The sequence below is a fragment of the Hordeum vulgare genome, chromosome 5H, assembly GCF_904849725.1.
Source record: "Hordeum vulgare subsp. vulgare chromosome 5H, MorexV3_pseudomolecules_assembly, whole genome shotgun sequence".
NCBI classification, from domain to species: Eukaryota; Viridiplantae; Streptophyta; class Magnoliopsida; order Poales; family Poaceae; genus Hordeum; species Hordeum vulgare.
Window position 1 is genome coordinate 496228615 of NC_058522.1, and position 12589 is coordinate 496241203.

A 12589-nucleotide genomic window follows, 5' to 3' on the forward strand; every position below is an offset into this window, starting at 1 on the left:
CTTGTCCCGGCGTGCTTGTACGGCAGCGCTTGTCGTGGCAGTGGCAGTGGCAGTGGCAGGGCAGGCAGCGGCGAGGCGCGAAAGTCTCGGGCGGCAGAGGCTTGGAGCCCGCTGCGCCACGATCATTGCCCCTGGCCATAGACACGCACGCACGCATATGCCTGGTGCCAGTGCCAGGTGCATGCATTCACGCATGAATTCATGCCGCCGCCGGCCGCAAGAACCCGCACGTTTTCGGGCCGGCGAGGGGGTCGTCGAATCGATCGCCGACATTTGGATCAGCACAGGTCGATCGGCTGGCGCGCCCATGCTGCCGCCGCCGCTTTCCAGGCACGTACGTATCGTACTACAATCTTGCTTGCCTCCGTGCACACACGTTGTGGGTCTGCATGATTCCTGGCCATGCATCTGTGAGGAGCAGCGCGGTACACCCACGTACGTACGCGTCCAGACAAGGCGCGCGGAACAGCGGCAGCTGCTGTGCCGGCCTCTCGGCGTACACTCAAATCTTCCGTCACGCAATAGTATCCATCCTTGTTACAAACGAAATACTGATTGCTAGGCTCGATTTGTCTACACAATTCTCCCGCCATATACCTCAATTGGGACTGCTAGCTGCTCGCGAATAATTGGCCGGTCTAGGCGTCGACGATCGTTCAGCAGTTGGCATGACACGGATCCGTCAATGGACTTGTGCTCAATCATGCTGTCTGATAAGTCCTTTTTACTGCAGTCGAGGTCAGATCATGGGCGCCTTTCTGACCTGAGCACAGTAGAGTTTCTACATTCAGGAGGGGTTTAGCTGGAACCTGCATGCCATGCATACCCTAATCAAGACGCAACAAAACAATACGTTGTGGTCAATTTTACTGTCCATGCCGGTTTCAACTTTCAAGAGCCATGCATATCAGCATATGCATACCTTTCAGCTTGCACTGGCTTGCACTCAACAAATATCTCGCTTCTCGCAAGAGCCATGCTCTCCGTCGCCATTTACTCTGGATAATGCTGGCCAGACGCTCGGCTAATGCGGACGCTCCACGTCGTCGATGGAGCAGAATACTATGTATGTAGGCCGAGTCGCCGAGAGGATTGTGAGAGGAACAGTTGCTCCGTTGGATTGTTCCAAGTGTATGAAGCATCAGGTACGTATCAGAGATCATTTCATGATAGGCATGCAATTAATTGCTGCCGACCGTTTATATTTGTTTTTAAAAAAACGTTTATAGTATTTGTTTTAGTGGGATTTTTTCAGTATACGAGCGGCAGTTTCCATTCGTGGACCATTCGGCCCATCAGTCCATGCAGCTATGCAAGGCACCAAAGTTTCCCCGGTTGGCAAAGATTCTTCAGAAAAACCGGGACTACGGTTGGTGGGATGCAAAAATCCCAGCTAGCTAGTGGTTTGGTATGCCCACTGGACCATAGTAGGATTAATGTATGCGGCCCGTTATGGGCAAAACCAGCGTGCTGAGGACTATAGCTAGCCACGAGGCACGACGATGAATTGGCCGGACGACAATGTGTAGACTTCGGACTTGTTGTGCGCACGCTAGCTTACGATCAGCCGTATACAATTCTTCTTGGACCGGATGATTGGAGCAAGACAAGAGGCGGCGATGGAATGGAGGAACTTTGTATTCTATGTCCTGCATGCATGCATTACCACTCGATGGTTTGATGGAAGCAAAAAAAAAAAATGTATATATATAAGGCGTGATGGAACCAGCTAGCGGCGTAGGGGCCTATATTTGGCCAGTAGTTTGGTGCTGGCTGCATGTTACATGTCGTGCGGAACGGGCGCAGAGAATGGAAAGGACAGAATGTACGTGACCAAATATCACATCGAGGGATGGGAGGGGAACAGAAAACACGCACCCCATGAGAGAATGAATGGGTGAGTGAGTGACAATGCGATCTAGGAGTATCTATCTATCCAGTATCGGAGCAAGTCTAGAAGGGCCACTTTTCTAAGGCAAATTGAATTCACACATTCAGAAACCCTCCAAGATGGATGCATGAGCACCAGCAGCGCCAGGCCCCATGGATCGATGGATCGATGGACCAATCATGCCTCCCTGCCTCCGGCCCGGAGCCCCGAGAGGTTAGGCTTTATCCGTCGATCGACCCGGGCCTGCCATGGCGTGGCGGTTGAGCGTGATCGAGAGTGACGAGACCGTGATTTGTTGCACACGCTGCACCAGCTAGGTAGCGAGCGAGGAGGGAGAAATTAATTAAGTGCTTGCGTGCCAGAAGGAAATGTCGCACGTTGAGCCAACAGTACAAGTACAGCCACCTTTTGCATGGCCGACGGGGGCCGGGATCGATCTCAATCATGCATGCGGTCTCGTCGTCTCGGTCGTTCAGATCTGCCGCCTAATTTGCTACGTACGTACTCCTACATGCATATGTCGCCTTTCCTGCAGCAAGCGCGCGGTAGCTTAGCTACAAAATAAAAGAAAAGGCTTAGCTAGCGCCTGGACTCTGATTGGTCGCGCGCACAACGCCATCGGGATGTCCGGCCGGCCTCGGTACGTGCCCCTTTTTCTGCTTTCTGTTGAGATGATGATGAGATCGCATGCGTCAAGGCGAGTCTCGCAAACCGTGTAACCACCTGCTCGTTCGGTCAGTCAGTCAGACAAGCCGGCTGGATCACTGGACATGAGCCATTTGATTTTCTTTTTTCCAACACAGGGTCGACAGAAGCCGGGAGAGGGATATGTTAACCGTTGGTCTGAAGAGAATGTGGTTCCGTTTTGCTACCTTTGAGTTGCCAAGTTTACGTGCAAGTCGAGGGCACCCCTACGTACAATGCCGTTTCTTCTACTGGCTGGCCATCAGAGACCGGTGCTGGACGTCCGACGGGCTGGCACGGAGGGGACTGCCGCATCAGGAGGCTTGACCACTATGACAAAACAATGAGCCACGTTATGTTTGGATGTGTGTTCGGGCGGGAGATTTGGACACGGATCTGCACGGCCATGGGACAGCCGGAGAGAGTCGCCAAGCAAGATGAGACTTTACCGGAGTGGTCCATCGGACAGGAGGAGACTGGAGCGCACCGGAAGATGGTGTGGACGATGTGCCTCCTAGTCCTGTGAGAATTATGGAAGCACCGCAACGCCGTGGTTTTGTAACGTGTTGGCAGCGAAGAAAAGGTATGAAGACAAGCGGGCCTGATGTGGATGAGTGCCTTGCAGGGCTGGCAATGTGGGCAAATTCTAAGCAATAGGTCTTAGGTGTATCTATGGGTGGAGTGTGTTTAAAAAGAAACTTGCAAATAACTTGTAATGCAAAACGTAGAGGAAGCCTTTCCTACTTTTCTTTAATATATACTCCTTCTGTAAACTAATATAAGAGTGTTTAGATCACTATTCTAGTAGTCTAAATGCTTTTATATTAGTTTACAGAGGGAGTATTAATATATAATACGCACATTCATATAGTATATTTGAGAACAAAAACAATGCTATTAGTAGGTAGCACTTCTACGAAAATCTTACGCACTGGTAGAGTCCATCTCGGTGATTCTCACGTTCAGCTCCAATCGGTTATTACCCATCTCACAGTGCGTTTTTTTTTTTTTTTTTTTTTTGTAAAATTTGTACTTAAGAATAGGGATTTTCGTTTATCTTTATTCGGGGAGATGATAAAAGAGACACGCACCTGTACCTGATTTGTGGTGCTGCCCTGTCTTGTGGTAGTTTCGGAACAATCTCTTCTTTCGGTTACAACGTGTTTGGTAACAACACGGAGGGGGAATGGGAGTTTAGAGATGGGAGTTTGTTAAGGGATAGATTTTACTCCTTTGTTTGGCATGTGAAGGCAATTACAAATGGGAATTTAGAAGGGAGTAAACTGCCCATGTTTGATTAGTGGGATTAGGCAGGGGAATGCCTTCCTCACGTAGCCCTCACAAACGTGCACAACCAACGAAATGTTTTTCTTTTTGCTAATTCCCAATCCCCAGTTCAATCACCAGGGGTCCCCTAGGGAAGAGATCTAAGGGAGTTGGTCCTCTTAAGAGCAAGTACAATAGTAAAACCGGCTGTCGACTGTAAGCTCATGTCATGTCAACTATAGCCCATCTTATAGCTAACATGTACAATAGTTGGTTAGAAGAGTATACTACTTATTTATTATATGACCCACCTTTCATTCTTACAAAGTGACTAGGAGCACGTGCTAGAGCTGACTCTTAACTAAGAGCCCGCTTACCTTCTCTCTCCTCCAACTAAGTAAAAATATACTACTTTATTCTTTATAGCCAGCCGACTCAGCTTTATTGTACTTGCTCTAATTTCCCTTCTCCCTTCCTTCTTAATTTTGATGTCCGTGAGTCAATCAAAGGATTTTAAGTCTCACTTAACTTAAATTTCCATTCCCAATCAACAACTCCCCCCAACCAAACAAGCTAAAATAATTTCATGGGGACAAGAACATCGTCAACACCCGTGCGGTAGCGCGGTACCGCTAAAATAATTTGTAGTGCTGAAATAACGTTTTTGCGCACGGGAGCGACGAAGAGGTGTTCCAGATTCACAAAGGCACGGCGTCCAATCTAGTGGCCCCATCTGCAGTAGCGAACACATACAATTCGACGTCCCAAATATGCAGCCCGGAAATTAGCGCGCCAAAAGTTTGTTGCACAGGCGAACTTTTGTATGCGCGTTCTATTTTACAGCGTCTGATAGAGCGTTGTTTTTTGTCTTCGACGTATAAAAACGTTGATTTTTAATGCGTGAGGCCTTTTTAAGCGCTCGTTGGGCATCTTCAACACCGCCAACAAACGGACAGAGTATCTATACTACTAATAAAAGATCAAACGAAAACTTCTCTAAGTACACACAACTATTACCCCCACAAAAACAAACATCAATCACCACCACACAATTAGACAACAAATTACAATCTAACGACCTTCCACCATCCATGCACCACCACCGTGTGCATTTACCAAATTAACTAAGACTGACCGTGCTCCACCTCCCCCTACAGCGAAAAACTGTTGTACCTCCACAAAAAAAAAGGAGCCAATCAATTACAGAAATTTAGAAAGAATTAACGGCACCCAGACGCCCTGGCCTGCACCATCGCCGTCGCCTCCGCGTCCAACTCCCCCTCCCCGTCGGCCTCCTCCTCCCCCTCCCCGTCCGCCTCCTCCTCCCCCTCCCCGATTGCCGCCCGCTCGGAAAAGGACAGGGGCGAGGCGCAGGACATCGGCCGCGATGCCATCGCTGCCGCCGCTCGCTCGCCCCGCCTGCATCGGTTGCCGCCCGCTCGCCCCGATTGCCGCCCGCTCGGAAAAGGACATGGGCGAGGCGCAGGACATCGGCCGCGATGCCGCCGCCGCTCGCTCGCCCCGCCTGCACCGGTTGCCGCCCGCTCGCCCCGATTGCCGCCCGCTTGGAAAAGGACAGGGGCGAGGCGCAGGACATCGGCCGCGATGCCGCCGCCGCCACTCGCTCGCCTGGTCTGCATCAACTGGTGAAACCTCGCTACCTCCATTGCAATCTTCTTGCTGCTCCTTAGCCTGCTTCTTGGTTTTGTTGCCAGTATTTTTTGCACCTTCTTCTGCAGGAGCATCCTTGGTTGGATTCCTGTTCCCCAAGTGTGTTATATTACAAACAAGGCTACAAAATCGTACGAAGTTACTCGGAGACAGCTTATGTTATATTCTGCGAGAGGATAGGGAATGCAGACCCAGTGGAGCTTTATCAGGCTGACCTGGGTCCAACTAACAATGTTGTTGACTTGCATTACTACAATCTGTTTGATCCATATTATGAGAAGCTTAACGCAACAAAGAACATACGGTTCGTTTACGAAAAGAGACTGCCTCAAGTGCGGGCCTTGAACGGCGCAAATGGACCTCTTGTTTTTGTCGATACGTCCCGCATACTATTACAACTCATGTAAAAATTCAGACAGGTCATTTGGATTTTGGTCTTTCATTTAACTGTAGGTGTTTCTCAGTTTACCCTGCTCTTTATAAAGACTTTTCTATGTCATTTCTCAGGAGAGTGGGTGAATGAATGGAATGTGGCAAACGCTTCACAAAATCAATACCGATCTTATGGAAAAGCTCAATTGGAGGTCTTCGGAGAAGCCTCCTTTGGCTGGTCTTATTGGACAGTAAGGTGCAACAGCGTGCACTGAGATTATGAATGGAACGTAAGGAATCGGTATCTTATTATTGGTAAGCAGTTTGTTCTTCAGTTGCCTTCAACTCCAGTCACGTATGCCCTGTTTGATAGCTCAGTTTTTTCTAAGTATTATGAGAATACTACAGTTTTTTTAGACGTGTTAAATAAGGCTTGCTGCACTTTGAGGTTCCACCTGCTGAACCTTTGCTTTAACGTGTTAAATAAGTCTTTAATCAATCACATCTTGTTGTAATTTTTTCCTTCTGAGCAATGGTCTTACTCTTTTGAACTTTTAACTTTATATAGGTGATAAAAACAGGACAATTCAGCATTGCAGAAATAGGGAAATGCCTACTTTATCGGTAGAGCCAGAGAACAACACAATGAACAATGGAATGGGATCTGGAGTTAGAAATATGCAGGAAGTACCTTGTCTAGACGTTGATTTAGCATCATCCCCTAGGGGTGATGTTAAGATGTCTCTAAAATTCAGTGTAGACCCATCAAAGTTCCACATGCCTGATTTAGAAGCAGTTTTCAAGATGGTCGAGAAAAAATGTCTTCGCTCTTCTGATTTTTCCATTCACGGCATCCTGACTGAGATGTGCCAGTGTGTTGTCCAACTGGGCACTGAACATACCGTGGAGCATAATACACAATCAGATATTGTTGGTAATGGCAGCTTGTCAGAGAATGGTATAAATAGGAAACAGAAAGCTAGAGAAGAACCGTTAGTTTTAAAAGGCTTGGAGAGTGGTCCAGCAAATTCAACCCTTGCCCAGCAACACCATTTGGCACTTTCCATATCGAGGATTATCCATGACGTAACTGATATATCCAAGGGAGAAGAAAATTTGAGGATATCGATTATAGATGAATCTGGCAGAGAGAAATGTCCACCTTCCTTTTATTATATGCCTACAAACGTTGTATTCCAGAATGCTCTTGTTAGCATTTCTCTTGCAAAGATTGGTGCTGAAGACTGTTGCTCTGAATGCTTTGGCAACTTCTTGAGGGCACCTGCACCATGTGCTTGTGCAAGAGAAACTGGGGGTGATTATGCGTACACACTAGATGGTTTGGTTAAGCCAGCATTCATTGATGAATGTGTCTCTATGAACCGATTCCCAGAAGAACATCACAGGGTGCTTTGTAAAACTTGCCAGCTTGAGAGGTCTAGAAATCAAGCTTCACCTGAGCCTTGCAGGGGCCACCTTGTTAGGAAAGTTATCAAGGAATGCTGGAGCAAATGTGGCTGTAATATGCAATGCGGTAACCAAGTGGTTCAACGTGGCATAAAATGCAATCTGCAGGTTACATTTTATGTTTTTGTGAATGTAGATTGTTGAGGCACTATAATGGCACATTTCCTTTATTTGCCATTTGCAGCATCCTGACTGGTACTTCTATTATCTACTAGGTGTTTTTCACCAAAGAAGGGAGGGCTTGGGGGCCATTCAAAACATGCAGAATGCTAGGTATACACGTCCAATACTTTTGGATGCTGGTTGGCGTTCCGGAGGGGCGCCGAAGGATGAAGAGGCTTTATGCCTAGATGGAACATTTTATGGGAATGTTGGCTTGGATGGAATCTCCAGCAGCTCTTGAATTGTGTGTGCTTGAGCTCTCTCTGCATTTGTTGCTTAGGTTCTTGGATTGCAGGTCAGCACTTGTCTAGCCTGTACAGCGGGAGGCGAGCGAGCACCTCAAGACGATAAGGTGACACATGTGACAATTTTTCTGAATCAAATGTGATTTTGCTAATTTCTTGTATCTTTTTTCACAAGTATTTGCAAATGTAAAAATAGTGGATAGTACCAACATTTATTCCACCTTTTCATTGTTTATTATGTACAGGTGCTTCCAGACGAATACCGCGATAGGTGTCAGGTATTCATGGTCTGTTCTTTGTTTCATTATTTTCATCCAATGTAGTATTTATATTCTCTTGCATTATTCATACATGATATTCTTTGCAATGACTGTAAATGCAAAGGGAGATCTCAGTTTTCTTGGCAAATTCTGGACATGCTAATCCCCATCCACCTCCTTAGTTCAGAGTCATTGTTCTATATTAGTGGAGATTAAAAATAATTCTGACTATCCGTTCCGGAAATTAGTTGGTGGTGTCGAGTGTAGACTAAGATTTGATTTGGCTATACTTTTCCACAATTATGTTCGTCTCATCCGTAAGATAGAAAGAGATCAATTGATAGCATATATTTCAGTAAAAGGTAAATTACAGCCTTTGTTGACCCATTGATTTGCACGTATCTAAGATCAACACTGGCCTAACTAATGAGGAACCAACATCGCTGAGATTCAACATTCAGGAATGTATCACATACGGAAAACCCTCTAAAACCGACTAGACTGTTAGAATTGTTTTTGATAGTCTTTTGTTTGAATTTTGAAGCGTGAATAAGCAGGAAACCTTCGAGAGATATCAGTGCATCATTTCTTATACAACTGCTATTAACTTTTTTCTGAATGGATTATCTTTATTTTAACTATTAACTTGGCTGTCATCCAGGAGTTACGTTTTTGTAATCTAGAATATCTTCCTATAGTTTTTAAATTGTTTGCATAGCGTGGAAGTGTTTATTTTAATAAGACACAAATATGTACTCCCCTCCGTTCCAAAATAAGTTACTCGACTTTGTACTAACTTTAGCACAAAGCCGAGTCGCTTATTTTGGAACGGATGGAGTAGCACATACATAAAGAAGATGCATGCTGTTTTAAATGGATACTTTTTCTCTTTGTTGATTAGCTTCGCGAGCCAATAATTCTTATAGCCACTAATTTGCTCACGACATTCCTTATTGTACAATTTGCCATCCTACGTTAGTAGTAGACTTTCTCCGGTGCTAAGATGTTGATACCATGGTGACATCTTTAGCTCATGTCTAATCTTGACAGAACTAAGCTGGTTTATAAAATATTAAATTCCTTTGTATTTTTTATTATGAATCTAATGCTTTATTGATTTGTTTTTTGCTTCGACATGTTCTACAACAATATACGTAATAGGAATCTCTCTGAACCGTAGTTCTATTTTAGGATAAGCCGCAAGAAAGTGAGTGGGGCAAAACTGTCACCATTATCGATATACTCTTCCAGCCTACGGTGCCCGCTGTAACTCCCATGGGTGGCCTTACCGCCATCGTCAGTCCTTCAACTTGTCAAGATGAAAAGCAGCATGAATTCAAGAAGGAACTAATTAATTATTTCCAAGACTGATTTGTTTTTTTGTATCTTTGCTTTAAGTTTGTATCTCCACCATGTTCACTTGGACAATGTTCATATGTACCTTCCAAGATCACCCAAGAAAATTAGACATTCTAAAATCTTCATCGGATGTTTGATTGCATTTTTACTATAAAATAGACTAAATAGGCTATGACATTATCTTCTCTATGAAGAAGTTGTTCATCCAATCGATTGTCCTTTATCTCTAACATGTATCTATACAATTGTAATTTTTACTTGGTGTGCTCGAACTTCACAAAAGATAATTGATAGGTTTGTATTCCCCCTTCCCTCTTTTCTTTAGAGATAATAAAGCGGTCATCGAATAATATGATTTTAAATTTTTTATACTTGTTTGAACTTCATGTTTGTGGACACGTGCGTTGCACGTGCACTGTTACTAGTTTGTTCAAAAATTGGTGCAGACTGATATCCCAACACAGCTGTGAAAGCGGCCATCCAATGCTTGCCGCAAAATGTCCACCTCTATTAACTTTAAAAAATTGTTTGTTATCGGCTTCCACCAGAACACACGCTGACCAAACACATACTCATTCCGCTTAAATATAACTCCTTTAAAAAAATTTCACTACGGACTTCGTGCAGAATAAAATAAATAAATATATACTGTAAATCATGTCTATATACATTTGTGTGTATTATTTAGTTGAATCTTTAAAAAGATCTATACTCCCTTCGTCCTAAAATAAATGTCTTAAGTTTAATATAATTTTATAATAAAGTTAGTACAAAGTTGATATAGTTATTTTAGAACGGAGAGAATATTGAGAAACCGATGAAGTATATGCTACCCTTCCGCCAAATGCATACGTACATGCAAATGACCTAAGCAATTACACCGTCCGTCAAATGAGTGTAGACTTGGTTTACACCTTCCGCCAAATGCATAAAAATCACTAAATGCTAATAATTTTCCAATTACACCTTCCGCCATATGATAATCACTTGCCAATTAGAAACAAGTGGAGTGATGGTCGTTTCAAACATGTTTCTGTCAAATGCTAATCACCTTCCGGCCTTTAAACACGCCAGCCTTCCGCTAAACATCGGCGGCCTTCCATCATCCGGATAGAGAAAAGGTACATCGTGTCATTTTGTTCGTCAAGCGGATGTTTGAACTTCAGCATTGCCCTTCTTTGTTTGTCTTCGCCTTACGGAAAAATAGATGACTGGACTGTTGGACGGATCGACATAGGATCGTGTTAGATAACAAAATGCGTTTGGACTGTGTGGTTCAATCAAATGCGAATAATTTTAAGGGTCCATTTTGAAAATATCTTAAATTAGTCTATTTTGTATGTAAACTAGCAAAAGGGCTCGTGCGTTGCAACGGGAGAGAAAAAAATACCACACGTTTTTAATCTTTTTATAATCATTTCATTTATTAAAATAATAAGCTAACTAACTAATGTAGTCAGTCCTAACCTATTTTATTGAGAAATCAACTCGTTCATTGTTAATTCCACCATGATGAGAAATTGAGTGGGACAAGCAAAGCAAAACAAAGAGGCTACGTGAATTGATCAATGGACTGTTATCTTATTTCACTCATGGGGCAGAGAATGTGGGATCAGATGATAAACTGAAGGTGGTGTTCCATTCTCTGTCTCTACAACAATACAATCTTACATTCAATACATTCATTCATCAGTAAACAAATCCCCACAAAACAAAATTTCTTACCGGTGCTTGGCACACGGTTGGAGGCATGGGGAGGGGATCTCACCAGATGATGAGTTCGTGCCGGAGGAGGGGATACGATGAGGGGAGCAAGGGTTAGGCGCCTCTATCTGGCCATAAGGAGTCGTCGTTGCCGCGCCATAACCTCGGAGTTCCCCGTATGAGCCATGGAGGCCCGCCTCCACCTGCAAGTACTTCGCTCCGCCGCGCCGTCGCCGTTCTGCATCGAGCAGACGCATCATCCCCAGTCACTGTAGCTTTCGCGTTGATTTGATCCAGAAGTTGTGCTCGAGCGCCGAAACAGGGGCAGCAAGCGGGCAGAGGTACGGCCGCGGAGGCGGGGTGGGTTGAGATCGACAACAGTGGTGGTTGAGGTCGGCCGCGGCGGCGAGTGGTTGTGGCAGCGGCCTGGGCACAGGGCCAGGGTGGACCAGGGTCGACGCGATGCGCTCGAGCGCCGCAACGGGGGGCAGTGAGTGGGGAAAGGTACGGCCGCGGAGGCGGGTGGTTGAGATCGGCAGCGGGTGACGGTTTGAGGTCGGCCGCGGCGGCAAGTGGTGTGGCGGCGGCCTGGGCACAGGCAAGGGTGGCCCAGGGTCGACAGGAGGAGGCGATGCGTACGGGTATAATTTTTGCAGCGAATTGTTTTTCCTTTTGCGTTGCAGATAAATGATGAAGCGCGAGTTGAATAATAAAAATTACACGGGCTTTTTTATAAAAATATCACGGTGGGGTTTTCCGACGAAAGCAATAGCCGCTTTATTAATAGGTTGAAGCTATATGTCGCACATACAAAAGTTCTATTAAAGCTTGCCTGCAATGTGGCGGTATACGGGTCGGCCCCGATACAAAAGTTGTGCGTGAAAAGTTATATGTCGAGTTTTTAATCGGGGGTTTCACTGCTTAGCATCAGGGCTCTTTTGTTTTTTCCTTTTCCTTTTTGGATTAAGTTTTCCTTATTTATTTCATTATATTTTATTCTTTTTTCTTTTTCCAACACGTGTCTACTTTTTAATGCACATTGTATAATTTTCTATACTTCAAGAATACTTTTTGTACACACTTAACAATTTTAAAAATGGATGATTAACCTCTTAAAATATATGTTTGGATTCCTATATTTTCATAAATACTGTATATTTTCGTATACATCTAGCATAAATATTGACTATTTTGATCTATTTTATATTTTTCTAAATACATGATTAATACATTTTTAAACGCTTGTTTTGAATTTTTTATAATACGTGTTAAATAGTTCTCAAATATAATCTTAAGTTTTTTTTTCTCATACCCATTTTATAAACTATGCATGTTTTTTAATAAAAATGTCACAAAGATTTTTATTTGAAAGCATGAACATTTTTATAAATTCAGTTTGCATTCCTATGAGTGGTATACTTTTTTTGTATTGTATAATATTTTCCTAAAATGCCTGTTGCATTTTCTTGAAAAGCATGAACATTTTTAAAATATCGCATTAAATATAT

General features: G+C 44.1%; 1 pseudogene; it reads left to right on the forward strand.

Annotated features, from left to right (window-relative positions):
• Positions 1 to 5228: 5228 nt before the first annotated feature.
• Positions 5229 to 7754, forward strand: LOC123397024 (annotated as a pseudogene).
• The last annotated feature ends 4835 nt before the right edge of the window (positions 7755 to 12589 follow it).